The 26977-nt window shown below is 33.0% G+C and overlaps 1 protein-coding gene and 1 long non-coding RNA gene across 6 annotated transcripts in view; one reads left to right on the top strand and one right to left on the bottom strand.

Annotated features, from left to right (window-relative positions):
- The window catches only part of LOC118182256 (uncharacterized), a 253961-nt gene that overhangs the window by 77772 nt on the left and 149212 nt on the right, over window positions 1–26977 (bottom strand). The gene's annotated exons all lie outside the window — the stretch shown is intronic.
- LOC118182258 (uncharacterized) overlaps window positions 1–26977 on the top strand; it is a 58183-nt gene that overhangs the window by 5107 nt on the left and 26099 nt on the right. For both annotated transcript variants that reach the window (XR_015038997.1, XR_015038998.1), the window contains exon 2: window positions 15060–15131. This is a non-coding gene — a long non-coding RNA (uncharacterized LOC118182258). The remainder of the gene's footprint in view (window positions 1–15059; window positions 15132–26977) is intronic.

Raw genomic sequence — 26977 nt, 5'->3', positions numbered from 1 at the left:
GAAATTTCAGTTTTTTATTCAGGCCGTTTTATGAAAACCTTCCCAGATCTTTTATGAAAAAATAAACTGGTTCTGAATGCAGGAAACTTGCCTTGAAAAACGAATTACAGGGAACCTGCCTAAATTATATTACATGAGCCATATTTATACGATGAAAAAAGGTTCGAAACTCTTTATTTATATGAATAGAAAGGCAATTTAGGAAAATGCACATATTTTTTCACCATAATGTATTTAATCAAATCAATGTATTTGCGATTAGATCTCAAATCAAAATCAAAACTCAAGTAGTTCCAGTTACCAAAAGTCAAAATTAACATATTTTTCTTAAAGACTGAAAAAAACATTATTCTCTTTTATTTTATATTATATAAATTATCAAATTCTAATCTTTCATCAGCATAAAGCGTAGTTGCATGCATGTATATGAATAGCGAGAAAGTGTTCTTGTTTTAAAATATGCAAAATTTCAGGCGTGAAATTTCTTATATCATCATGGTGAAGAATAGGAAGTGACAGATGAGATCCCTTCTTTGTAAAGTTTTTTCCTACCTATCCGTTCTTTCTAAACAGCGATGCAAACATTATGCGAAACCTACAGGAGAGAAAGAAATTTCAAGTTTTTTCTTTACTGTTCTCGTTATGTGAGGCTTCAAAACGTTATATCATCTTAGTTTATTTTTAGCTTTTTTTTTAAGAAATGCATTTTGCGAGAGGAAAGTAGACTCTGCCGTAGCCGCAAGTGGGTAGCAGATTTATCTCATTTGATACTGTAGCTTCATATTCATTTCGGAAATAAATGTTTTATATTTCGAATTATATGCAAGAAGTTTTACGTTCTAATGTAATCCCTTTGCGTAAGCTCCTTATATGACTTACCAGGGTAAGAAAGCAGCATTCTAACGCCTTCGAATGGAAGGTGATCTCAGCAAGGAAGGAAGTATTTGAGTTATTCAAGAGAAGAGGAAAAGCAGCTGAAGCGTATTTATCTGTCTCTGACAGTGCCCTGAATTTAAAGGAATGTACTGTCCTTATGTGATTTCTTCGCTCTTCTGACTTTAATGCCCTGTTAGGGAAGGTTGTGACAAAGACGAGACTTTGTCGTCAGTAAAATTTCGTGTTAACGCTGCCAAACGACTTCGCGACGAAGAAAATCTCGACAAAAATACGAAATAGGGCATTGGAGCTTGTTTACTGTCCTTTTCCTACCAGCAAAAAAAATAAAGTAAATTTCCTAGCCTTACTATATTTTGAAAGAACAGTGGCATTACGTTCCAACGGGAGTTTCTTCATTTTGTATTCTCATAGAAGGAGGAGAAATAAAAGAATAGAATATGATAAAAGTACAAGAACTTTCCATTATGAAGAACTTATTATTAAACAATAGATTTAAATTTCAATATGCTTAAGTCGTAAAGTGCAGACGAATAATTTATACATTTCTAATTCATTTTCCAAATAATAATGTTGCGTGCGTAATGGTTCTTAATGGATTGAATGCACAAGTCGATAAGAAGTTACTAAAATTTATTATTATTCCAAGAAATAAAACAAAATGCTGAAATTTCCTCGGAGATATTCGTACAATATCGCAATATCTCACAGTAATTATATTTTAAACTACTAAAACTTTTCATAGAGCTCAATTCAAAACAATGAGAAAGCTAATCCGATCTCAACGCGAATTCGCTACAATCAATAACAAAGTAAACAACTGAACAACTACTGAATTGAGATCTTTTCCTCCAGCTTTTATAATCTTTTTAATCCTGCACAAGAATATTCTAGTATTTCTCGATTTTTCTGGATAGCAAAAGAATACAATTACGAGATATCTATTTATTAAAACGTTAAATGCGCGTGTTCTTGTATTTTAATTTTTACGGCGTAGTTCCTCTTCAAATAAGTCTCGTGCTGCATTGGTCGGGAATATAAAACAATTTTAATTACAAATTCTACTAAAAATAGCTAAATAAATGCAAAATCCGTAACAATAATTATAACTAATAACTACGTATTCATTTCCATTCACTTATTAAACTTCCAAATATATTTCGACTAATTCATTATGTTAAAGCAATGGAAGGCTATCTGATTGAATATTAAGTTACTTGCATTACGGCAAAGTAAAACGAGGACTATCTGTCTTAGGGGGTGGATGCCTTCGTGGAGGTTGTTTTAAAGGAAACTAGCTCTCTTCACGTTATAGGAGTTTGTAAAATGACTCTTTCCAGGAGTTAACCTTTTGACTTTAATCAAAAGGTTAAGTCGGCAATTGGTGCCTCTCAATAAAAAAAGAAGTCAAAGTATAAAATATTAAAATAGACATAGCAGGGAAAGGGAAATCTTTTTATAAAATGGTCAAACAATCACAATTTTATGTTATATTTGTTTTGAAAGGGATATATGCATCACAAAATTATAAAAATTTATAAAACCTCGGTAATTCCCCCTCTTTTAGGATAATTTTCCCTTTCCATTCAAAAAGACCGCGTATTTATTTTTTGCATCTCTCTAATACACTCCTTTAATTAATATTGTCAGTTCCTTTCTTTGAAGACTTTCACATTTGCTGTGTCTCACACATTCTAAGCTCAGTCTCTATGATATTATGGTAAAAGGCGTGAAACTCGCAACGTATTTAATGCAATGATTATATCATAAACCAACAGCATTAATGTGTCAGACAAATGCGACAACTGCTTGCAGTAGATGAGCAGCTCATGAAAGTTTTTCCATTTGTCTCCTGTTCTCAAAAAGGAAGGGTGCAATCGTTATTTTCCTATAAATGCTAGACTGTTAACAAAACTTTTTTCTCGATGTTATGCCCTTTTAATAAAAATTCTTGTTATTTTTCTACATGTCGTTTTTCTTGACCGTGTGTTAAAATAAAGACATATAAGACAATAACACGCAGAACAAAAACTAATTCAGAAGTCAACCAACAAAAATCAGAGTTATATTTTGAAAATATAACGTTGATTTTTGCTGTTTGACTTCTGAATTAGTATAAAGACATTTGTCAAATGAAAACTTTTATTTCCGATTCTTCCAAAATGTTTTTGCTCTGTGTTAGTATATCATTCTTCGAGTCCTTATAAATATGCAATTTACCCTCTATACATTTATCACATAGATATGTAAGTATCATATTCGTCATTCAAAATGTTAGCTTCATGAATATTATGGCTGGATGACAGGAAGTAATGCTCAGATTAATATAAATCATGTATGTTGGCAGGCAAATTTTAACAAAGGCATGTAAAATTGTGAACATTTTATTATATACCTCCTACAGAGTTCAAGGAAACCCTTTGACGTAACCAGACATAATTTACCCGAAGAACTGCGATGGAGAGCTTGTGGGAGACTAGAGGTAGGACAAAATCAGATAGATGTAGTCAGATGGCCAAATGTGAGTCTTTCTGTGGTTCATAGACTTTGGCAATAATTTCCAACCACAGATTCCAGGCATCCAGGAGGTTCAACCAAGGTCTGCCAACAGCTACGACGAGAACTGATGACAGATATTTGTTGTTATGGCACCAAAGAAAAGAACCTCAACTCCGAGGTTCAGATCCTCCCTTGCTGCAGTCACTGTAAGGTTGGTGTCAGTGTACACTGTGCGTAAAAGGATTCACGGAAGAGGGTGTACGCGAGGCGACCAGCCTTTTACGTGCCGCACACGTCACGTCATAGAAGGGAACGTTTCAGGTGGGCACGTCAACATGTCCACTGGACCAGATGATCAATGGAGGGATATTCTATTTACGGATGAATCCAGGTTTAGCCTCCAAAGCGATAGTAGGCATTTTTTTATTTCGAGAGAACATGGAGTCCGTTATCATTCATCAAACATCCGTGAAAGTGATGCACACTGAGAGGGCAGTGTCTGTGTTTGGGTTGGTATTGTTTTTGGCTCGACGCACAGACCTCCATGTCTTTCCACGCGGAACCATGAATGCTCAGACCAATAGAGATGACATCCTTGACGCTTATGTGCGCCCTTATTCCGGGTAAATAGGTGTTAAATTTCTTCTACATGACGACAATGCTAGACCGCAAAGGGCTCTTGCATCGTGGATGATTATCTTCAGCAGCAAATAATTCAGCGCATGTAGTGGCCAGTTCGATCACCGGACCTGAATCATACCAAGCATGTTTGGTGTACTTTAGTAAGACTTATATCTGCTCTCAATCCTCCTCTTCAGACTCTTGCCACGCCTGCAACTGCTTTGCAAGAGCAGTGGCTCTCACTTCCTACGTAACTGATAGATTTCACAATTGACAGCATAGAAAATAGCTGTATTTGCTGTGTTGCTTCTAGGGAGATCATACTTCATATTGAAGGTAGTTTTCCTGTAACAAATTGAGACATTCGATTTGCTCATTTTATGCATATGCCAATTTCTATAACACCATAATTGTGCAGTAATGTCTTTTCATGTTATTTTATATCTTACTATATGTTGTATACTGTGGCTCAGCTTCATTAAATTCTACAAGTAACGTTTTGAGTAATCGTCATTGTTGTGATTTTTTCTTAATTAATAATAACCAATTCATAATTAAAAACGTCATGACTTTAATGCATTACATGACTGTACTGAAATTTGGCAAAATAAAAAGAAGGCTAAAAATTGCTGGAATCTCTTAAAAAAATTCTGAAAAGGAAAAGAAAGTGAGTAGATGATTAAAGAATTAGCATTCATTAACAAGTTAATGAGTGTTAATTCTTTAATCTTCTAGCATAAATTAATAAAAAACGCTCTGTTCTCATATATTCTGTTTGGCATTGGATAATAAATAAGTTCTTGTTCTAGATGGGTAATTATAGGACGTTTCGATAATAAATAATAATTTCGGCAGCCGATTTGCCTTTAGGATTATTATAAAAAATGTCGTTAAGCAAATTTAATATAATATGCTTCAGGTTTAAAATATAACAAATCTAGGCATGTTAAGCCAACTTTTTTCATGTCTACAGATGTAAAGAATTAGGGTATAGTTAGTCCGCGTAAATTAATTAAGTTAAAAATAAAACATTACATTTAAATTTGAAAAGCAGGTACAGGTACAGCTGAAAGTGTGAAGGACACTAGTGATGTACCAAATGAAAAGCAAAATATAGGAATTTTCTTACAGATTCTAAATACTTTTCTAGAAATTTCTTTATACTCCGATGTTAATATTATGTTTCCTTGTGCTTGGAGCCCACCAGCGGCCGAGCGGTAACGTCGCTGAACACTGGTAGTTCGGTCCGAGGTTCGAATCCCGCGAACGGGCTGGCTGCATGGGTGTTTTCGTAGTTTTCCACATGTGTAACGTGTATACAAGCCAGTTTCCCTTAAAAAGTCCTCCACGAAGGCATCCCTCCCTTAAGGCAGATAGCCCTCGAGTGCTTTACCATAATCTTATAAACCAAACCAAACCTTGTACTTGGAAACATGACTGTGTGCACATGTTTCCACCATTTGGCTTATCTTTCTGCTTATTTATCGTTTTTCGACTGTATGTCCTTTCTTTCGAAAACGCGGATGTTCATTTTAGAAAGTATACAGTAAAGGGTGATTCTCTTGTCATTTTAATCTAACAGTGTCCTCTCACTATTAAAATCCCTTAATGCCATTAAAATATTTGAAACTTTGAGTAAGTGGGAAGCAGAAGGATAAGTGATTCTTACCTCCAGTTCAGAGACTGCTGAAAAACACTATAATATTCGCATGTTGTACAGTTTAAGAATTAAATGCTGGAAAAATCAAATAAATTAATGAACAGAAGTGAAAGTCGAAAGTTGTTAAATATGGTTAGATACATGCCTACATATAACTTGTACATGCGTTTATAAACTTTAAATAACTTGTACATACGTTTATAAAATATTCCAAAAAACGATTGAATGAGTAAAATCCTCTTTAATGGTTATTCTAATACCCATGGTTCCTGTTTAGAAAATGAATTATGCACTGTAGACTTTTAAACTACGAACACATTCATTTTAATCTTGTTGTGTATTTTAATAAAAATAAACAAACTTAGTTAGATATAAGAGTCGTAAAAGAAAGTCGTTGAAGAAAAATGATTTCCAAACCCCACTTTTAATGAAAAAAAATCCTCATATGATCAAAATTACCAGATTAAAATTAATTACTTTTGTGTGACCATATGTAAACATTCTAATTTTGACTGTATATATTCCCCTCTAAGTATTGGCGAAAATAGCTTTACATGTTACTCTTTTAAGGGTAATTTTCAAAACATACTATTTATATTAGGAGAAAAAACATTACTTTAGAAGCACTCATTTCATTAATATTTATAGAAATGCTTAAAGTCAAAATTCAATATTGAATGAAATTTAATTTCTATACCACTTTTAAACTGAAGCATTTCAGCTCTTTTCATAGAATAAAAAGTGATTTAAATCATGTAGAATGCATAATCTTTTACAACAGCTATTTTACGTATTAGAGACTTTACATTCCTCTTAAAATACCTTGATAAACACAGAGAACAACTTGGAAATTTCTTATGTTTTTTGCTACAAGTTGCCACTTGGCCAAAATTATGTTAACCAAAATTATGTCTTAAAAATGGAACTACGGATATACTACCAGCTATTCAAGAGGTCTGCGCGACCTCTTTGAGATACAAAATATCTGCAAAATACATCATAAAGAAAAATTTTCTTCTTTACTACTTGCTGTTTAGGAGTAAGCACTTCCAGCAAGCAGTCTAAAGTTCTTGAGTTCGAATCTTGGCGAGTTCATAATAGATTCCCTCCTATTTCTTCCTGTCGGAATTTTTAAGATGCGAAGCAGGTGGCTCCCTACAAAATTATAGGCTATTATGGTTTATCACGACCTGAATTTGACAAGTGAGTTTCGTTCCACCCTCGCAGTCACTCTTTAAGTGGATAAGAATATAAGGGATTTTCTCCTTTCCCTCGCGTATAATCCACAGCACATCAGGCTAGCAATCAGAAGATGTAGCTGGTTTTCATGTATGCTGCTTCGGAAAGCTTGTAAGGATTATGTTAATTTTATTAACAGTTAAATTTTAAGTTAAAGTTCCTTTCCTGTCAAATTCTTAACTTTAACTTACTACTTCCGGCCAGAACGTAGTTTTGGAATTTGCTGAATATTTAATTAGAAGGAGCGGTATTTAAACCACGAAGTTACTTACTGAGACAGAGACAGGTGACAGGTGACGGAGGACGGGGACGCCTGGCGTCTAACAGAGGTAAACAGGCATATGTCCCACACCCTCCCCTATCCAGACGCAACAACTCCCTGTGGTCCCATAAGAACGCACCGGGAGTTTATCGATACTTCAACATGAATTACTACTTACTCATTAATTACTGCCTACTGATAACATATAAATTCTGCTTTTTCGTAAATTATCGCATACACATAAGTTACTGCTTGTGCTTGTACCTGAATTACTGCTTACACATAAATTACTGCTTACACATGAAATACTGCTTACACATGAAATACTGCTTACATTAATATGACTACATTAATATGGTGTATTAATATGATGCTCAGTTACATATACATGCTACATTACACGTTAATTTGATACATAATTACACATTATTATGATACAAATACTGAAAAATACTGCTTACACATTAATATGATACACAATTGCATAATACATTGTACATATGGCAACATTCAGATCGCAGTTCACTCATATTGGGTTATTCAGTGCGGAGTATGAAACAAAATGCTGTTTCAGTTAGAGAATATACTACATAGTTGCAATGCACCGTTGCGTTACACACATATACTGTTGCACTATACATAACTGCTACTTTACACATAAGTTACTGCCTGCTGATGACACATAAATTATTACTTATATAAGTTACTGCTTACATTTAAAATTCTGGTTACACATTAATATGATACATTATTACATATAGCATTGTACATATGGCAACATTCGGATCACAGTCTGAGACTCACTGAGACACTCTCAGTCTCACTCTCAGTCTCACTGAGACAGAGAGAGAAACAGAGTTTCTGAACTACGCGCGTCTGCCTTTTTGGCCGCTCTCTCTTTCAAAGCTATTTTTACGCTCGGCCGTACTCAGGCCCTTGCTAAGCTTCGTAGTAAAATAAGTTAAGGGGCCAACTCTCATTAAACCTTGATAGGTTTGGCTATACTTAGTTAGTAATCTTAGTTTTAGTTTAATTCTTAGTCTTTTAAATTCAAGTCCAAAGTGCGGACTTTATTTGTACACTCCCAGGCGGAGTTTTGTTAAATCTTATGGAAATAATAAAGGGTTATTTACCCTTCTCTCTTGTTGTTTCCTGTCTTCGAACTCTAGCGATTATTCGCTTATCAGTTCCTAGGTTCCTCACTTCCAACATTAACTTAGAATTTCAAAGTGAGGGACCTTACAAGCTTAATAGACTGTAGAATGGGAAATAACTTACTTCGATGTTGGCAGAATATGGAATAATTACGCTGAGACACTGTAATTACAAATTAACGATGATTTAATAGAATTTGATGAAAACTGGTACAGGAAAAGATATTTGGAATTAAATAATGATTTCATATACTTATTAATTTAATGATTATACAATTATCTGTGTTATTTTATAAATAAATACAAATATTTAAAGATGAAAAAACCAAGCTAAATATTTTTAATTTCACAATATTCGCTCATGAAATTCCTACCAATTCCCAAGTTATTATTCCTAGGTATAGCTATAAATATTTCATTTAAAAATTTTATAAATTTAAGTCTTCTATTTTTTCGTATGTTTTTATGTCTTTTAAACTTTCCTTCATAAACTATTTAAATACATATACAAATCAAAATTTTAACGGAAACAAGATTGATAATATGGAGTCAACCACTGTAACAAAAGCTGGACTAAACAGCTAATTGATATGAAGCAATAAAAAACTTTTTACGCTTTCTATCTATGTGCTTTGTTACTTTTAAAAATATTACTTTGTAAAAATATGCGTTGAAAATGTCCTCTTTGTCTCAAAGGCCAAGGACAATTTAATTGGCTCAAAACAAAAAGGATGTAAATATTTCACTTTCACTGTACAGCATAATATTTGCAACAATCTGCTATAGCTGTTGAAATTTAAATGGGATGTAATTTTTATATCAAGCAGGTGAACACCAGTAAAACATACGTATTAACAAGCCAGAGAAATAATAAAGTGATCTGGGTTTATTTAAACTTATTCATATATATCTTAAAATTATTCATATATCCACTAATATATACCGCTTTATATACTTATGCATATATTAGTGGACACATGTAAACATTTTAAATTATGTGCGTATGAGTAAAAACTAAGTAATGTTTTCAAGATTTCTTTTATTATCTGAAAAGTGGGAGAAATTACTGTCGCATAATTATGTGTTTTCTATAAAATAGCTGTGTTAAGCGTCGAAAATCTATTTACAAATCATTTAAAAAATAAAATTTATTACAGAATTATTATCTTTAAAGAGAGATAATAATTCTGTAATAAATTTTTGCTTTCTTTTTTGCACGTGGTGTGGCCGCCATTTTGTGATTGTAGGAGTTTCGGTGAGTACATTTTTGCAATTTTCAAGTTATGTTTATGTTTTGTACATTTGGATATTGTGCTTTGCTTGTCTGATTTCATGCATTTTGCTTACAAACATTTTGTTTTCTATTCATTTCAGTGAGGGATTTTTCTGCTATTTTGTGTGTACTTTATTATTGCTCAGTTAATTTAGTTTGATTTTCTGCATTGTTTATCATGCCTTCATCCGTTAATCGTTTCACTAAATTACGCCTGAAACGGCAAAAATTCCTGAATCATCTTGACTTTTTACTTAAATGTAAATGTAAAAAATTGATCCCCAATTTTATTCAAATCAAATCTAATCAAAAACCTTCGAATCGCGTTTCAAGAATTCTGTTAAATTGCAAACTTGCCTTACTTCGGTCCGTGATAAGGGATACACGTCAAAAATTGTCCAAAATTGAACATGAACTCTATAAGCTTCATCTGGAACTCGCTAAAACATATCCAAAATTCACTGCCCTTGAACAAAAGTCTTGGTCTAGAACGGAGAATGCAGTTAACCGTCATAAAAACACCCTTGCAGTTAAATTCGAAAAACTTCTTTTACAGTCTTCCAGTTCAAGTAGTTCAAAAAATCTTCCCATTGTAAACATCAAGCCAATAGTTAATATTTCTAATGTTAGTCTTTCAGAAGAACAAGAGAGAATTCTAAAATATAATTTTAACTTCTCACAAACCTGTAAACCCTCGATTCCAAAGATTTTGGCTCCTATCGAAAAAGCTTTCAAGTTCAGTAAAGTTTCAGATTCACAGAAAGAAATGATTAGGCATCTTATCGCTCATAATGTGAAATTCAATAATAAACCTTTGAAACCAAATCTAACTGCGAGAGAAAGAGCTACAATGCGCGAGATTCATTCTAACCCGGATATTGTCATTTCAAAGGCCGACAAAGGTGGTCAGATAGTCGTCATGGATAAGAACACTTACATCGATGGTGTCACTAAACTCTTAAACGAAGGACCATATAATCCGATCCCTAAAGATCCTTCACCTTCGGACTTATGCAAAATAAAAACTGCGATCAAATCTTCGCAAATCATTTCAAGCAACTTAAAACATTCGCTTATCCCATCTGTTGCGAATTGTGCCAGATTATATGCTCTTCCGAAAATTCATAAAAGTGGTATTCCTTTCCGCCCTATTGTATCAAATTTAGGTACTGCCTCGTATCCATTAGCTAAATATTTAGTTTCTAGATTTTCCACTCTATTAGACAATAACATTTACACCATAAAAAATTCAATAGAGTTTGTAAAAAAAGTTAAAAACATTTCTCCTCGTAATTTACTCATGGTTTCTTTTGATGTAAAATCATTACTCACCAATGTCCCAGTGGAGGGTGCATTAAGATGTCTAGAAACCAGACTTCGCGAATTTCATTTCTCTTGCATCGAAATTGATGAGCTAATTTCTCTCACTCAACTCTGTTTGAAACAAACACATTTTGTTTTCCAAAATAAATATTACAAGCAAACTGAGGGATTAGCCATGGGAAGCCCCCTCAGTCCCATCCTGGTTGATATCTACATGCATTATTATGAATCAAAATTGTTTGAAACTTTAAACTTCCCGGCATGGTTCCGCTACGTAGACGATACTTTTACCCTGTTTGAAGGTAATAAAGATGATTTAAATAGAGTTCTTTCAACAATGAATTCTATTGATCCTGCTATTCAGTTCACTTTTGAACTTGAGACTTGCAATTCTCTTCCGTTTCTCGACATTCTGGTCACACGTAACACATCCAACTTCAATACTACAGTTTACCGTAAACCTTCATCGGTTTGCCTTCCACCACACTTTAAATCATGTCATCCGACTAAACAAAAGTTAGCTTCATTTTATTCCTATGTTTTCCGTGCTCTTCAAGTTTGCTCCTCCAAACTAGCCCTTGATGAAGAACTAAATTATTTAAAAGCAATAGCTATTGACAGGGGCTTTTCACCCAACATTATTAATCAAGCAGTTAAAAAATTCTCATCTCAACACACTAAAAGCCACACTCTTATTTTAGGAGACTATAAAAATTCTGTTGTCATTCCCTTCTTTCCATCAATTAGCTATAAAGTTGCACATATTTTGCAAAAATTTAACTTTCGGGTTGTTTACTCTCCCATCAATAAAATTCCAACTTCTATACTCAAGGACCCCATTCCGGATATGAATTCCTGGGGTATTTATAGGATTCCTTGCCAGTGCGGTTTAATTTACATTGGCCAAACTAAGAGAGCCTTAAAATTTCGCGTCAAAGAACATGAGGCATATGTTAGAAAAAAGGAAACACAGAAGTCTTCTGTTGCTCAACATTGTTGGTCCGAAAATCACACTTTCAATTTTTCTGCTGCCAAAATTATTCAAAAAACATCTTCCATTGGAGAACTGGATTTTCTAGAGGCATTTTACATTCATAAAAATCTTTCTGTTCTAGTTAACGATCCTAATTCCAATCCAAATTTGCCTTCGGCTTTTAGAGAAATTATGTTTTAGTTCTGGTTTCGCCAACAGATGGCGCCACTTGCTTATTCTTGTCCAGGCTTTCTTATCTTATCTAAACATTATTTCCTATCTTGTTCATTTGCGGTTTTGCAGCTGAAGATGATGGTTCGGTAAAACCATCGAAACTAGTCCTGTGAAAATTTTGTGAATTAACGCTGATTTTTGTTGTTTGACTTCTGAATCATCTTTAAAGAGGTTTGTATTTCTGAAGACGTCTACGTTACCTACTTTATTCTCGCTATGTTATTTTTGTTACATTGCAATTGAAATTTACGGCTTGCCGGAAATGAGGTTACAATCAAAGCAAAAAGAAATTGTAGCTCAGAAAATAACACAGTTATTGATTAGATGATCACACTATTTCTTTATTATAAAAACATGGTTCAGTAATTTTACTACTTTTAATTTCGCATATGCATTTGGTTAATTTAAATTCTCATGCTCTCTTTTCCTTTCCGGGTTCAAACTCCATCAAGGCAAGAATTTATTACTTTCAGAATCATAGTTTTTAAGATTAGAAGTTTTTTTTATTATATTACACATAGCACAAAGATACTAAATTATCTCCTCGTTGAAAGCTCTCCTGTTTTCATATAGATTTTCTATATCTAATTATGTATATAACACAGAATCTGGGGCAAAAACTCCTTCTTCAGGACAATAAAACGAGACAAATGATCCAATTAAAGTTAAAGCAAATTTCATATGAAAGTGGCGTAAGCCAAACTTCCCTTCATATTGTGCTATACCAGATTTACTCTAAGCTCATTTTGCTGTCATATTTTTTGGGACATGTGACTCTTAACTCTTACATCGTCCCATTTTTACAGAGCTTTGGCCTATCTGTATCTTGTACACTTTTATCTGTTTATTATGCAATTAAAAATTGAAATATTGTTTCTCTATATAACGAATACTAGTTTAAAATTAACGAGGTATTTGGTGTTTAATTAAACTAAGTTTTTAAATTCTGTACTTTGTCTCCAGAAGCATATCATTCAAGATGAAGATTTTAATTTTTCTGATTTGGACTAAACTTACAAATACTATCACTTGGAGTAATTGAAACGGACCTAAATGAGGATACTAAGCATCATATAAAATCTAAATTCTTTTAGATTAATCACTCTGTCAGTCACTTTAAGTTGTTATTGGGATGAGTCTCCAGAATGAGTTTCAGCACATTCGAAACTATGAAAGCAACGTCTGCCCAGTACCACAAAAACTAATCATAGACTTTTCCATTTTAATGTCAGCTTTCATCTTCGAATACTCATTAATTACTCGCAGTTAAGAATCCTATAAATTGGAGTACAAAGTGTTCCTGTACACCACAGAATACTAGCTTTTAACGTTTCCTTATTGGTTTTACCATTTTTGTAGAGAGTTTTAAGACACAGGAAGACAAGAGATTAAAAGAAATATTAGTAAAGAAACGCCTTCTTTCATATCATATTGTAGGGTTTTTCTTAATTTGCATAATAAATTTATTTTAAGTTTTCCTGTTCTCAACTTCTCAAACTTTCCCTCACATTCTCTCGCCAGGATGTAAATTTAAAGTTAAGTGAAGTGCTATTTAAATGTGTGATTATCTCAGTTTATTCAGAGCGTATTTCGATAGCCTAGCACACGTTTCGTTGTTATTTCGCGGTCACGCTAGTAAGCCTCTTGGTCATATCTGTTTAGTATCACGCCGGTTAGATTTCTGTGAGTCCAACTCTTAGGAGAAATTTTGAAGTGCGTTCTTGCAGTCGTTTATTTTTCAGATTTTGATTTGTATTCTAGTCTACGTTTAGTTATCGCCGCAAGTGAACGGTGTTTTGTAACGCACGAAGTCCGTGCTTTCTGTTAATTTAGTGTGAGTTAATAAAGGTTTTTTTTCACCCTTCTTCTGTGCTGGTATTTAATTCACGCCTGTGCGAGAATTCGCCAGGTTCATTGTTAGGATCTAAGTTAGTGTATGTGGACAGCTAGAGATAGATCTCACAATATATACTCTAAAGAGAAAGTTTGGAATCCATATAGATAAAGTAAGCAATTCTAAAAAATTTGAAATACCCATGAATTTGCAAAATGCTAGTGGTATTCCTATAGAATGGATGAAAGACAAAGGGAAAAAGAAACTGATAAAAGAAGCGTCTACTTCCATAACACATTTGCCCCGGCTAGAAAGCATGGATTTTGGAAGGATAAGGGTAGGGATTCTAAGAAATGTGAAGCACGAAATGGTTTGCAAAGCGATAATGGTCCGAGTAATACAAAGCTGAATCCCCAAAAGTATTTCCACTGATGATATCTCAGCTTTTCCTTTGTTTCTATGTCAAGAAACTGTTGAAATGATGAAAGCCGTTTGCTTTCTTCCGCAACTTTTGTACAATTCATATTGAAGTTCCAGTTTTTGTTTAGAACAGATTACGTCCCACAGATTTCTGAAGTATGCATATCTTTTTTATTCTCCTTTGATTTGTTAATGTTGATATGAGAAGCCCACTGCTTAGGCTATATGATTCATATTTTGAAAATATACTGTGATACCTAGGAGTAAAAGATCATACGGAAAAACCTAATGTAATCGATGCTGCATTGAAATAACTAAGGCACATAAAAATCATTTCTCTGAGTTGTTGTGGTACTCTGACGAACTCATAATAGCCAACAAACTAAGACTTCATCTAAAAAGGACTGAGCAACAAAATATGTAAACAGAATTACTTTTAATAATTATCCAATATCTGGAAGCATATGTATTACTACGTTTCCTTTAAAACAGAATCTAAATTACTTTTCATTTATATTTTCATTTGAATTTCTTTTATTCGAAATTCTATTTTAATAATTCTTTTTAAAATTTTCACTCGTAAGTCACTAATGATGTAAAATTATTGTTACTTTATCTACTGTGTTGTATTGTTATTATAAATTTGTTTCTAAAATACAACACTCTCCTTTAGCTGGCATTTCCCAATAATGACCAAATTCTTTGTTCCCGTGAATGTCCACTAACGGAAGATTCTTCAGTAAATGTAAGTATACATCTAGAAACACTATTTAAGGAAATTTGGCATGTAAACCTTTGTAGTAGATACACAGTGTCAGTAAAAATAGTATTAAATAATTTATTATTTATATTAGGTTTATATTTGATGGTTCCAAAGTTTAGCTAGGTAACAGAAAAAGAAAAGAAAAATCTACAATCTAATGCATTCTAAACGGAATGAGCAAAATTGCTTTGAATTTGTTACTCATGTCCGTTTCCTTTTTTTTTCAAACTAGTTTGCTTCAGTTTAAATTAATTTTGGCAATAATATAATTTCACAAGTATTGTTAATCTTAAAATATATTAAACGAGATAGAAGTTGTCAGATTCATCAAAATTGATCAAAATATAAGTACTGAATAATGTAAACGGAATAGAAATATTGATTTGGGGAATTTTATGTTTCATAAGATCAAAGATTATTAAAAAATAGTCGGCTGGTGGCACAACACTTATGGTGGCACAAAGCATCAAAAGGAAATATCAAAATGCTTAAAGTTTAAAATACAGCCTACAAAAAGAAGGAAACATAACACACGAATATAACGCTTTTCTATTAAACAAATGAAGCTTCTTTGATTCGTGAAACTTACGGCTATTTGCATATGCAATAAAGTAATATTAATTTTAATTTGTAATGCCAACCATTATATTTTAAATGCAATCAATGTAGCTTTGAATTCAAACAAAATTTAATACAAATAAGAATGCTCAAGTTATCCCTACTTTTGTAGCAACTTGCAGAAGGTAGCGGTCCCCTCAATTCCCAGCAACATTAAAAAATATCGCGATCTTGTTAGTATCATTGCATCTGCAATATTTAATTACGATATGCCTTGCTTAATCCCTAATCGGATTTCCTTTTCACGTTTTCCGGTAAATTTTTGCTCACTGCTTTAGTTTTGAGAAATAATATATTTCACAGGATTATATATTATTTTAGTTTTAATTTTAAAAATAAAGTAATGGTTCGTTTTTTAGTAATGATCTCAAGGGGAAAAAGGAGTAAATTAGAATTCTACTTGCGCGAATGAAGTGGTTTTTGCACTGTAGCAAAGAGACCCTTAAAAAGAAAGAAAAAGGGATTACATACGGCTTTTTTTTTAAATATTTAGGTAAACACAGTCGATATTCTGAATTGATTCAATCATTCTCAGAATTTCCAGGAAAGTCTTGAAAGAAACAACTGCAAAAATTGAGAAACCTATCGTCTACGCATGCAGGTTTACAATTTCTTGTTTTTCGATTAGATTTGCTCGTTTTATTTTTTCTTGCTCTTTATTTGCCGTTTCCTTTTATGTTTTAAAAAACATTTTTAGCATCATATATGCATTAATACATCCATTTTCCTATTCTTGATTTTCTGTTTTTATTCATGTTTTTAAAAGTCATTTTTCAGTGTTACATGTGCATTTCTAATATATAAACGCCAAAATTTCAGGAGTATAGTTTCGATGAGATCTAAGATTTCAAGCAGATAGTTAAAAAAGTGAACAAAAACTTGAGCTTCTTTACCTAGGGGAAAGAAAAACAAGCTGGTGCATCCGAGAATTTACCATTAGACGCAGTGGAATGTCATTAGTGGGCGTAAAGCATTTAGGACAAGTTGCGGCAGCCATGGGAACTGCGAGAACTCGTTAGACGACGGACCACTACGATTCCAATGTTGTCGTCATTGTCACTTTCCTAACTCAGTAATGAAAGAAAAACTTAAGTGAAAAAGGGACAATGTCTTTTGCGAAACAGATTGAAAGAAAAACCTTTAGTGAAAATTCCTTAAATCAAGATACTTTAATAAAGTCCAAGGATGTTAAGGATTAATATGTTTTCCGAAACTATATTTTCTGTCACTCAGCGAAGACGTAGCAAGAACCAAAAATTCAATACGTAAAAAACTAAAACTTTGGAGTTCGCAGAATTAGGTATTATCTGGTACTTGTTACAGAGGTGAGTATAACAAATGTGTAAGTGTACTTGACGTAGAACTTCCGATTAAGTGGACTTTGTTATCTCTTTCAGGATATATTTCAGAAGAGATACAAATAAGCATATTTTGAGCTTTAGTTAAAACAATAATAATTCCATTCTTTTAATATTTGGATTCCAACTTCTTGCTAACGAATTTCAGTTTTTATATCTATTAACTAACGTAATTTGCATGAAGAATGGAAAGGAATTTTTTTTTTCCTAAAATGAACCTAAATTTCTGGAAGTCGGGAGATCATAATTTTTCATCTATTTTCGAAGTGTAGGATTTGAATGAATGAAATTAATTTTGAGACTGAGTGAGATATTAAAAATGCGGAGAAGATACTGTATTCACATAGCAAGTGATCCAAGTCATTAAGAGTGTTGGTGATTCACAAATTGTGAAGAATATTACCATCGTAGAGCTCAAGGGAGTGAATCAAACACATTTATGATCCCACATATCCAACTTCTAAGCAAAATATAGATATACACATAAAAAACTGTGTTGAAATTTAGAACACCAAAGGTAACGTTTTTGCAATCTGAAATTGATATAACTCCAAGAACGTTAACGATATTTCAATTTTTATTTTTTTTTATGTTATTATAGTTTATTTGTCATTTCCTTCTTACTTATTCCAAATGCATCCGCAATTTGTATACTGCACCAGTTAATTAAATATAACTGCTAATTTAACTATTCGTAGGGAACTTTTAAAATATAGCTGATAAAGATGCTTACCTATTTATTTTTTACGAATACAGGATTATTAGAGATATGTTGCGCGAATAAAGAGATAATATACTGTTTTTATTAAATTCTAAAAAAAAATGGTAATTTATAAAAAAAAGACCTTTATTTTCAATTCATACGAAAATTAGCTTCTTGTAACAAACTTCCTTATTATAATAGTATATGTGCATTTATTTTGTGGATAAGACAGTGCTTCAATAAACAGAACTTTAACAGCTAGGAATAAATCTGCAAACCCAGTGCACAAATATTTGATTAATGATCTATCTAATCTACAGCGAAATAATATTAAACATAGAAACGTATCTAACTGTGTAAAAGCTGACTAGAAGTCTGTTATTGAGTAGTGCTGTACGCAAAGGACACCCCTCTTTGAATATACATTAGGCAGGAATCAACAATGAAGCTCGAAGTTCTGATGATACATGTCAGCAACATGTGCGCTTAAACGTTAAATCCACAGCTTTTGAAAACTGTAGGAAGCTGGACGCTAGGTAAATCAATAGAAATATACGACGTAAGACGTAATCTAGAGCCAGTTTTTTTAAGAAATGAATGCAAATTCGGTTTTGTACAGAAAACATCTGTAGAAGATAAGAAGCTATTCTCGAGAAAGATAAATTTATTATTATATTTGAGAATGCTGGGGATCTAATTAGCAGTTTAAAGGTTAAAGAAGTATTAGAGCCATTTGTTTGATGTTTAAAGGAGTAACTTTATTGTACCGAAATTAACAATGCTTGAGGGGATTACGTTTGGCTGGAAAATTAGGAAAGATGAAAGCCTCTCCTACTAACCAAATTAAGGACATTTGGCAGAAGGGTTTGTTAAAATAACTCTTTTAAATTCCTTCTCAAAGACATAGATTGATTGCTTCTGATAGTGGTTAGCATTACGAAAATTGAGTGGAGTCAATTTGAAATCAATTGAATAGTTTTCGTTATGATAGACTAAAATTTTTGTTTTTATGAACTATCTCAATGCTTCTTGCGTGTTCTAAAAGGCATCTAATTCAAATGCGATTAAAAATATGTGTATCGCAAATGCTTAAAGTTTCATAAACAAGAGAAAATTACATTAAGTGAATGAATCTCGATATCTTTGCCCTTTTCACAGAAATTTCTTTCGTTTTTTTCCATGGGATTATTTATTTAGAGCTTCGTTCAGCTGTTAATAAAATTAATTAGTTATATTCCTGGAAATTTGAAAGGATGAAGCTGTGTTAACTGCCAACAAATTTTATAAACCCTTTGAGATAATTATCTGCTTAATTTACATGCAGACTGTGATAAATATTTAAAGCCAATCGTTCTTAAATATTTAAAAAAATTTTGACATAAAAATTCCTGGAATTGTTTTTTCGATGGAAAATTCAAAACTGTGTCTATTTTCAATTTCAGAGGAGTTCTGACTGGTTGCTTAGGATATGGGTATAATATATATATCCCGACATGCACCTATCTGATTAATTTTCTTCAGAAAAACTAATTAAATAACTTAGAAGTTCAGAGTAAGTCCTGAGGGAATAATAGTCCTTCATTTCAACTAGTGTGGTTGTATTCCTGTCTTCAAAAAAAGCTCAGTACTGGCTTTGCTGTGGGCCGTATGAAGCTGTTGATCAGCTCCTTTTATTTCGTTTGTTTTACGTTACGTTATTTTTAAGTTCAATAAACGTTCTGTGTGTTTTACAGAGATTCGTTTCGCCGATTATTTCATTCTATGTTCAAAAGCGGCCAATCGCGATCACAAAATGCGGAGAGTTTTTATCTTCAAGAAAAGAAACACCATGATAAGCTTCCTCGAAATCGATACAGATTTATTATAAAACCAACACCAATCGACGAATTATATTTTACTTGAATAATATTATGCCCTTTTCGCTTTGCATTTATAACTCTAGAGAATAAAAATTTGTATTAAAGTCCCCATTCTATACATTTCATACAAATCGCTATTTTCGTAGCAGATGACTCACCAGAGGCAGAGTGGTAAAACCTTGCTCTGTGTTAGATTTCAGGCTAACAGGTAGGCTGCATGAACGTTTCATGGTATCTGCAGGTGTAACGTGGATACGAACCACTTTCTATTAGGAAGTCCTTCACGAAGGCATCCCTTCTCTTAGACAGATAGCCCTGACGTACTTTGTCAAAATCAAATAAATTAAATAAAATTCGTAGAAGATGAGAAAGCTTTTCCATAATGTACTACATGAAAAAGGCATCAGCATCCTCCCAACATGTCTTGAAAAGCACAGGTATGTAAACAATTTGGTTGGGACAATCCCTGATTATGTTCGCAGTACTGCTGTGGAAACCACCAATGATCTTTTTCCCACGAGTGGCCCACCGATGTCGGAGTAGTTAAGACAGCTTAATACTGATAGTTCGAACATGGCTTTGCTTCAAACTCACTCGAATGGGCTGACTGTATGGCTGGTTTTCGTGGTTTTCCCATGTATTATATAAATGCAAGCCAGTTTCTCTCAAAACATCCTCCATGAAGGCATCCGCTATCTTACTCAGATAGCTTTGCCTTATTCAAATAACTAACCTAACCTAACCAGTCCCGTCGAATGAGAGGATTCTCATTTATACTCACCAGTCGATGTTTAAAATTGTTGGGGCGTTGGAGCTAGTTTTTTTTTATGAACTTTTATTTATTTTTTTCTGTGGGAGCTTTTTCTACTGCATTTAACGCTGAATCATGAGTTATATTTGTTGATATTCAGTAACTTTCTCTTGACAGCTTTAAGAAAGCTTTCACTTTATCTGATTCGTGCTCATAGTTACTAGGTGTTTTCTTGTAAGTAATATAGTTTGGGCATCCGTGTGATTAATTGCAAATTTTTGCTGAGGTAGCTCTTACATGCAACTACCTTTCATTGCGTCCCTCGTAACACGAACACATTAATTTAATCAAAATAGGGGCTTCTTCTAGACCAGGGGTTTCTAAACCTATGCCCGCTGGCATGAGGGCTCCCGCCGATCGTTTAACGTGTGCCCGTTGCTGTGCGATCACAATAAAATATATGTTAGTTTTCAATAAAATTCTATGTGAATGTTTTCTCATTTTTAATGAAATAGAATTTGCGTCCAACACAGATACCAGCACAAAGCGAAATGCGATCTTTTTTTATATACATGTATTCTCCTTAAAAAATTCCAACTATAAATGCACCTTGAAAAAGTAAATGATGTGTCCAATTGATATTATAGAATGTGTTCTTCGGGACAAAAATGGTTGGGAACCTTGTTTTATACATTTTATATACTTGACGTTTCACTCAAAAAACTTATTTGAAGCTCAGAAGCGATTTTCTAAGGATTAACATATGCTATTAGTCCACGGTCAACTGGTGGGTACTTAGAAACAGATTTTCTGCGATTTCGTTTGGCCCAGAAGCACTGCTGTTACGTGTTTCAAATTTTTAACTGAGCCCGATTCTATGCTTAGTTTACTGAACATTGACTTTTATGTAACTCTCGTGAACGTTTGTTAGTCAAAAATAGACGCTGCGCTGATATTAGAGGTTTTTATAATACTATAAACTAGTACTAAACACCCGTAAACTAACAGCATGACGGTTAAATTTTTGGGTTTGGAAACAACATACATGTAAAAAACACCGCCACTGGTATGTTACTGTATTTACAAATCCTCCACTTAGGTGTTAGTGTACTTAAGGTCTTCCACAATTCGGCTACTGTCTCATTTTTGTTTTGACAATATTTACTGAAATTCAAATGATGCCTTAACCCACTACCAACCTTGACTATGGTAGATGTTTTATCCGGAAGTGCTTAAAAACGTTAAAAACAAGACAGCACTCGACATTTGATAACAATATTAATTTGGCTACATCTAAAAGCATTCCGTTTTGTGCTTGCAAGGAATCTTCCAATTTTGACTAAATATTTTGAATATATAATTCCATAAAGAGTAAAAATGCTTAAGCTACTGCTCTTTAAAACAAAGTAAAAATGTTAACATAAAGGAGAAAACAAAATGACGAGAACGCATGCAACTGTGCAAGAAAATATGTCGCAAAAAAAAAAAAAAAAAAAAAAAAAATGTATTTGCTCTTAACTTACTCACTCCGCTGGGCATTGAAGAATGCTTGTTACGATAGAGTAGTCTTAAAGAACATCATTCGCAAGAATGAAGATCTTTACTTAGAATGCAGGCAAAAATCGATTTCTCTTTTAAAATTTCCGTAAGGCTTCCGATATTATACATCTTGTATTTTCCAGAGGCAAATATAAACGGTATTTTAATCAAATGATAATTTCGAAACATATATTTTGGCTCACAATCTTTATTTTTCTTTGAAAATTATGAAATTAAAATTCAGCACTGTGGATAAAATACCCAGTTTTAAAATAAGTCTCGGTGGAACAATCGTTATTTTAACAGTAATCTTTTTATTCCTTCAGACAGCTATCTAATTTCTTGAAGAATAAATTTAAAATTATTGCTATGTTAATAACGGTCGCATTACTCAAAATAATCCATTTCAGAGAAAATTTGAGAAACAAGTTACTAAAATGTAAAAATCAATTATAATGCTTTATTTTTGCCATGTGTTTAACAAGTAACAATGACGTCACGTTTAGAAATGTTCGTGACACAACCCGAATCATTTCTAAGGTCTTCAAATATTGAGTGAGCGCAGCCTGAGATAACCAATGACCTGACTTTGTTTGTCTTACAGTGTAAATAGTCATCCTGGTAGAAGGGAATATTTCTTCCGTATAAAAAATAAATATAAATATTGCATGGGCATACAACGCCTGTGTATAAGCATAGATATGTTAATTACAAACATTGTCTTGTATAATTTACATGTGATAGTTACATAAAATCATGACAGTTATGTGCACATTTAAACATTATCTGAATTCATAATTACAATACTTTTACTGAGATAATCAAAGTAAACTTGGAATTCATTTACATATTGATTGGATTTTCAATGTCATTTTAAACTGCTTTACAATATTATTTTTATCAAGTACATACAAACTGGATAGTAATATGCTTACATTACAATAGTTTTGCTATTACAGTCCTGTTACTATTCTCCGGGGTGAACTATTTTTCTAGTGTTGATTTTCATTTGTTGTAGTATTTTGATTTGCTACTAAAATTATTCTTCGAAGATACAATTCTCAAGGGAGGGGGAGAATCTCTTGGTATCTTGCTGAGCATAGCCTGATCATTTCCTCTATCTTAGTTTTCGTTTGCTTGTTGCCGCAGATATTCTCTGCCCATTGCGGCCAGTATTCACTGCTTGACATTTTTAAATGCAGTTTATCGGTTTGTGGGCAGTTGAAGAGGTAGTGATTTACATCTCCTACCGCACCACATTCACACAATTCTGATGCTCGTTTGCCGAATCTCTTAAGATAATGTGGGAAGGGACCTTGGAGAGTGTAGAATTGAGGTTGTGTTCCGCTGTATGTATTCATTGAGCATGTAATTTTCAGAAAGAACTTGTAGGTTCGCCTCCCTGAGCTTTCCCTTTCCCATCTTTTCTGCCATTCTTGTAAAAGGCTATTGAGCGTGATTTTTTTAAATAGGACTGCGGAACACTTACTACGTTTTTCAGTCTATTGGAGTCAATCGCTGCAGATTTCACAAGCACGCCCGCCGCTTCGTTGCCATTCCAATACTGACTGAGGTAATAAAGTTAAAATAACTTTTTACATAGACAGAAGTAGAAACTTTTCTCAAATGTTGGTTGATGCTATTCAGATAGGATACAATTTATGTGTTGGTTAGGTTACCTGTTCACGACAAAGCACACAATACGTATCTTCCTAAGGAAAGGGATGTCTTAATGGAGGATGTTTTAAGGGAAACTAGCTCTCGTATCCGCGTTACACATTCCATTAATGTTACGTATTCAGATTCGCATTACCAGAGTTGGAGGACTTAAAAGCTGGCATATGGCAATCAATTTGTATGCTGAGTGATGCAAAAGCGTAGCATAACGTTTATAATGTCATCTAACGTTAATCGATGTAACGTTAACTGGAATACTGATTTTACGGTAGATTTATTTCTCAATGTTTCTCATTTCATCTTGTGAAGGATTCTAAATTTTCATAATATTCGTCTGTTCACTTGTACGTCGAGTCAGTAGAACTTCAGTAGGCTTTAAATTAAGCACTTAAGTTTTCATGAAAAAAATTAAAATATTTACAAGAGATTTTATACGCAAAGACTTTAAGTAAATATTTTTTCAATGAAAATAATTTATACAAAATAAATTAACATCTTAAACTTGTTATTAAACTTTAGTTTAACATTAGATAAAATTCATCACTGAGTGGAATTATTTTTGCAGAAAATCTCTGTGCAGTTCATGAGAATTCGACGCGAGTTTTCTAGCAGCAAAAATATTCTGCTGATTCTTCAGAGTTTGTCAGTTCCATTCATTACAGCTTTCATAAAAAGTTCTCACATTCTTTAAAACCAACGTTATTCTAAAGATGACTTTGACCTAATTCTAAATTTCACACTGACGTTTTTTCTTTTCTTTACAGTCTTGGTTAATCGTGATGAAAATCGAAAAACATTTTAATAGGTATTAGGCCAGCATTTGGTTGAAAATAGGTACAGGTGTTGCGTCATTACGGTTTCCGAAGCAAGAAATGTAAAGAATGTGCAGTGCTCCCGGGCCGAGACTCGAACTTCCGACCTTCTGACTGCTAGCCGGGCGTAATTTCCATTTATACCACGAAAGCACGCTATAAGGAGAGAAAAATACTTACATTGATCACCATATGTTTTCGAATTAGAGAACTGGAATTTAATTTTTCAATGCGTTCTGAATATAAATAATTCATTTGATTAAAGAATGATTTTTGAAGATACTTATCAAGGAAATTCATTAGAAAGCTATATATCCTATTAATGCTTCGTAAGTAATATGATGCATTGTGTAAATAAATTAATTAAAGAGAATTCGAAGACAGCTGTAAATGCATAATGTATCAGCAAGTAAAAAGAAAGACTATAGAATACAATTCTCTCACGACACGATCAATATGCTAGTACGGCGAAAATTTCTAACTTCTAACAATACTTTTTTGTTGTTTTTGAAACTCTAAAGATTTAAATACTTTTTCACATTTTTTGAAATATCTGCCATGCTACTAAATTCACTAGATATTATTCATAAAATCTAATGATCTGCCGTCTCAAAAACTGCTTCTTTTATATCATAGAAATAAAGAAAAAAACGATACGAATAACATACAGAAAGTATTAAAGAAACCTCGGAACTAAAATATATTAACTTGTGACAATTTGCATATTGTTTTATCACTTCGAACTTAGTCACGAACTCTTTATGCAGAATTTGAGAAGAGCGTAGGGATTTAAGCTGTTAACTGAAACTGGTAGTTGGTCAGTCAGTCAGACAGTCAGTAGCCTGCGATTGTCTTATATCTGTCTCCTCCTGAGTTAGGACTTGAAGAACCGCAGTCAATGTCTGGTCATAAGCGTGGTAGATCATACGAATGGAACCAATGGAAAATGTGTCTGTTGATTATGCACATTGAAGTAAGTAACGACGAGAAAAGTTTCTGTCTAAATTGACAAGCTAAAGGCTTTATGCTTAACTTGATAACAAGCTGTGAATTGTGGTTCCTCGTAGGGTTATCTTTGAACTACGCATTTTAGTTCCGTCAAGTAGAATGTTATTTTTATATATTTTTTTGTAATGCTCAAGAAGAGACTGATTAAAGTTATAAGGTATTTTCTCCGTCCTGCATGCTTTCCTGCTGTAACGGTTAGCACACTTGGCGCGTATTCGAGAGGTCCAGGTTCGAGTTCCGGGGTAGCATTGTTCATTTTTTATGTACTCCTGCTTCAAAATAACCTAATATCTCTACAAAGTATTAATGTTAAATGCTATTAAGCCTTGGTCTGCATGCACGTATCCCATCCATCTCGATAACTTGAGAAAGGAAGTTAATGGCACTTTATAATTAGGTTCAATAGAGCTAGCGCTATTGGTTACATTACGCCAACCATCTAAAAGCAAAAACCAAAGCTGAATTGTCTTGGAAACTGATTGGAAAACCATAGAATATATTAAAGCTCAAAATAAATCACCCAACTGTGTAAAAATTATCTCAGTAAAATTCGGTTTTATGTTTCTTTTTTATCTTTATTTAATTATTATTCAAGTTCAACAATTTTCTTTTATACTTTCCATTTTATAAATTAAATGAATTTTCTATCGTTTTCAATGAACTCAAAGATTTCGCTTCCTATAATTAAGATTTAGTTAGGCGTACACTCTAAGCAATCTACACAAGAAACACTGCCTACTTTATTATGGCCAAGAGATATATGGCCAAGAGAGTTAAGAGCTGTACTCATAAGCCAAACCAACATAAATAAATCTTCAAACAGGAATGAACACTGCAAAGACATATTCACGTCTAAAGTGCAGGATGTTAGAAACTAAACTGTTTTACTAGAGACTACAGGAAATGAATACAAAAAAAAGTCAGGGGTAAAGTGGTCGGGAATAACAATTTTAATAGCAAATATATTCTTTTACATTAAAAAAAACTTATTTAGATTCCAAGAAAACGCTTATAGAAAATCAGGAAAGATCCTGAAATGAATAAATGAATGTTTCATAGTGAATCTTTGTAATAATTGAATTTTTGAAGAAAATAACTTCTAAAACCCATAATAAAAACATATATCAAAAGTGTGCAGAAATCTTGAATCCGTTGCTCTTTAAAAAAGAGCGTGTTCATAGCTTCTAATTTTTTTTCTCTAATTTCCTTTAAGATTTTCTCAGATTCTTTGCTTTTTCGAAATACATAAATGTGGCCATTCTTTCAAGAATATTTCTACTCAATGTATTTGCAAAGGGTATTATTTTAATTTTATCTAACAGACGGTAAAATAACATTTCGCCTTCTAACTAATACAATATTTCAAAGATTTCGCTTCCTATAATTAAGATTTAGTTAGGCGTGCACTCTAAGCAATCTACACAAGAAACACTGCCTACTTTATTTCCCATTATCTATATTGTATGCATTTTTTATATGAGGCAAAGGATAAAACAAAGAATT

This window comes from Stegodyphus dumicola, chromosome X2, assembly GCF_044657685.1.
Source record: "Stegodyphus dumicola isolate Sdum_Otavi_A_Nest chromosome X2, ASM4465768v1".
In the NCBI taxonomy this organism is placed as follows: Eukaryota; Metazoa; Arthropoda; class Arachnida; order Araneae; family Eresidae; genus Stegodyphus; species Stegodyphus dumicola.
This window is presented reverse-complemented; position numbering and strand designations above follow the sequence as displayed.